This window comes from Pinus tabuliformis, chromosome 4_1, assembly GCF_031772625.1.
Source record: "Pinus tabuliformis cultivar Carrire ecotype Pingquan chromosome 4_1, CPIR1, whole genome shotgun sequence".
NCBI classification, from domain to species: domain Eukaryota; kingdom Viridiplantae; phylum Streptophyta; class Pinopsida; order Pinales; family Pinaceae; genus Pinus; species Pinus tabuliformis.
In genome coordinates, this window is record NC_142303.1 from 575,040,488 (window position 1) to 575,044,169 (window position 3,682).

General features: G+C 42.6%; 1 pseudogene; it reads right to left on the reverse strand.

The window, feature by feature from the left end:
• Positions 1–864: 864 nt before the first annotated feature.
• LOC149177219 (calcium-transporting ATPase, endoplasmic reticulum-type pseudogene) lies at positions 865–1,356 on the reverse strand (annotated as a pseudogene).
• Positions 1,357–3,682: the final 2,326 nt, after the last annotated feature.

Sequence of the window (3,682 nt, forward strand, 5' to 3'; positions counted from 1 at the left end):
ATTTGGCTGCCAAGTGCTCATTAAGACCTTCAATTTTGTCTCCAAGTTGACCAAAAAGGCTACACAAAGCACCCATTAGACTTGTTGGCATAATGACTAACCAAATTCACTCTATTAATATAAAAATAATCAAAAACATGCAATAAACAAATGAGAATGGTGGACTAAGCCAACTTAGGAGGTTGAATGAGCCCAAATAATTGTACATTTTTGGGGCTCATCATCACCCCCCTACTGAAAGTGTTGCTCATCCTCTGAGCAACCAATCTCTCTCCTCATCTGATGGCCCTGGTGGCTTCTTTGGCTAACATCTCGGCTGACTTCTCCTTTGGATTCCCTCTTTTCAAACTTCCTGTAGAAACAGTTCGCTGGCTTCCTGTAGAAACAGTCTTCTGTCTTCCTATAGAAACAGACAGCACCACTGTATCCTGCTTGGCTGTGGCAGCCTTCATCTTCTCCCGCTTTCTGCTCTTCCCACTGTCTGCTCCTTTTCCTAGAGAATTCTCAGCCTTGGTATGATTGTGTAAGTATATTTAATATGATGGTTGAAATGGTGGTGAAAGGAGATAAAACCCATGGAGAATGGAAGCGAAGAGTGGTTGCATGCCTCCTCAACAGACTTCAAGCTTCAAATCCCTCTCCATACTTGATTCTGGCTTGCCCAAAGGCTTCTACAGGACGTTTCTGGTAAAAATACAGAACTTCCTGTAGAAAGTCCTGTAGCTTCCTGTAGAAGGTTGAACCATGACTAAATTGTGCCCGAACCCTGAAGAAATGAGTGTTCATGGAGGGGATGGATGTGCTTAGGGTGGCCAACACAGGTGCTGCCTCCTTAGCTAAAATATCGACCAATTTCTCCTTCTGCTACCCTTTCTCTGAACTTCCTGTAGAAATGCCCAAACAACACAAAGCCTTTGAACTCATTTGATGAAACTTGCTCAAGAGTAATTCCCTTGATGCATCATCTAATTCAACAACTGATCCATCTGCAAGTTGTTGAAAAGCACTCCTTTCAAGCAAATTTTCCATGGCGCCTTTTACTAGCAGACGATTTTGTCCCATTGGTTCCATGACAATAACACCCATGGATTTTCGATCACAATCAAACTCCAATAAAGCCAGCCTCTTTGATCTTTGTATCCACCAATCATAATTGCCCAATTGCACTATGCCACTGTTGAGAATGGCACTTGTATCACCTGCCATTGGGTCTGGAACTCCCATTTTTTCAACCAATACCTTCAAGGTTGCCTCAGTGGGAATACCAGTAGCATGGAACTGGTGACCTTGACAAGATATCCCTGCATCATTGCAAACTGCAGCAACTTCTGCCAGAGTTTCTAAATCCTCCCCCATATTATGTGCAGGCCAATCCAATATTTTGCATCCTCAGGATTATATGTTGTTCCTTCAACAGTAAACTCTCTAAGTGAACCAGCACTATGTCCTATGACTATAAACTCACTGACAGACATCTGATTGGTTGTAAGAGTACCTGTCTTATCAGAGCAAATCACTGTGGTGCAACCCATAGTCTCCACGCTTGGTAACTTATGCACAATAGCATTCTTTTGTGCCATTTTACGAGTGCCAAGAGCCAAACATGTAGTAATCACAGCAGGCAATCCCTCTGGTATAGTAACAACTGCCAGAGAAACAACAATCTTAAAGTAGTACATACATTTCTCAAAGGAAAACCTGATATTGTTTTAGCCACCCATCTATGACTTCCCATGAAAGAAAATATTTGTAGTTCATGATCCAGACAAGAATACAAATGGCACCAATCACTGTTGTCAGTCTTTCACCAAATTCATCTAACTTCCTTTCAAAGGGGGATCATGACATTCCATTGAAGCTTCCTGAATTTGTGCCTGAATTTTACCTATTTCTGTAAACATGCCAGTGCTCACAACAATGCATGTGCAGCAGCCATTGGTAACTGTAAGTCCTGCAAACACCATGCATGCTTTTGACTGCAACTCACAGTCACACAGGGTGGCTGGATATGTTCTTTTGATCAGATTCTGAATTCAAACAGATTGCTCCATCATTAACATATCTATAATGCGTTTAAAAAACTCTGAAATCAACACTTTCAAGAACCCTGGTAACCTTGGACACGAGCTTTAACTACTTTTCTCATTTCAAGCTTGAATTTTGACAAAAATCTCGGGTTTCCCTTCTGCAGAGCTGTTCTCTGCCTTTCCTGTAGACGACTTCCTGTAGAAAACGCCTGTAGAGTGCGACAGGCGGGAATTTTTTTAAGGAACTGAAGAGATCTCGAGAATAAAAGGCAGAAATCGGTAGAGCACCATTGTTTAACTGATCTGGATGGTGGACATGCGCTTCAGTTGACCGCAGTTGAACAAGGAGTGGTGAGAGTTTCAGTCGAGCGTCCCTTGAATTACTGCGTGACTTGTGGTGAGGTGGCAAAAAACATGCGCGCTGGCTTTTTCGAACTGAAGTGATGTTATGAACTGCATGTCTTCTATTTGTTAATCAACTGATGCCCTGTTCACTGGAGTTCAACACATCTACCATTGCTTGTGTTTCTCAACTTCCACGTGAATGGCTATCCACGCAAGCTACGTGATTTTTCATGAATGCTAGAGGACTGGATGTCGGGTTAAACTTATTCTATTCGTGGCTTAATTCCACCATCCCATCAATTCATGCAGTTTTCAAATTAAATCTATGCAATAGAAGAATGAGATCAGTCACATACCTCGAAGTTGAATGGCTGTCGTGAGCTGTTGTGGGCTGTCATTGCTGCATGCATTTGATTTTATGGTTGCATGATGGCTTGGTTGCTGATTCATGGCTGGTTTCCTTGTGCAGGTGTCCTCTGGCCAGATGCATGCAACAAGAGTTCATTTCCACGTTCAGATCTGCACCCTCAAACTGCTGCCATTGAATTTTCACAGGACCAGAACTTGTTTTCGCCATTTCTCCCAAACGGTGAAGCGGATTGATCTGAAACTCGGTGAGCATGTTCCTATCATCATTATGCATCTCCCATAGCAAAATCGTGATCAATGGATGCACGGATTTCGAGAAAAATGGAAAATGGCTGAAGATTTCAGAGCTCGATTTCTCGGAAACCGTGCATCGGAATCGGCTGAAACTGCTTGGGTAGGTTACTATCACCCATGTGCATCTCCCCATGAAACAGGTTTTAAAACGGATGCACGGATATGGAGAAAATGCAAAAATGGTTGATGGTGATGGAGGCTGATTTCTTGGAAACCGTGCACCAGAATTGCATGAAACTGCTCAGGCATGTTGTCATCAACCTTGTACAATTCCCCATAAAACGGTTTGTCAAATGGATGCATGGTTTTCAAGTTATGGCAAAAACAAATTCTGCTCTATGTGTTTTTGCTTCAAGGCACTTTGCATTTTGGTTGCATGGGATGACAAAATGAATTTTGGTTGTGATGCAGGTATAGAGATGATGGAGGAGGAGTTGGAAGACTGCATGAGGACTTCTGAACCCTTGAGGAAGCTACCATGCTTGCCAAACCACTTTTTGAAATGCATGCCTAGTTTCCCACAATTTCTACAGGAAGTTCCTGTAGAAGCACAATGAGAAGCACAAGGAGGTGAAAAAAATGATGGATAAAGGCACGGGATGGACACACAAGTGCTTGTAGGCCTGATCAACAGATTCCCACCATCA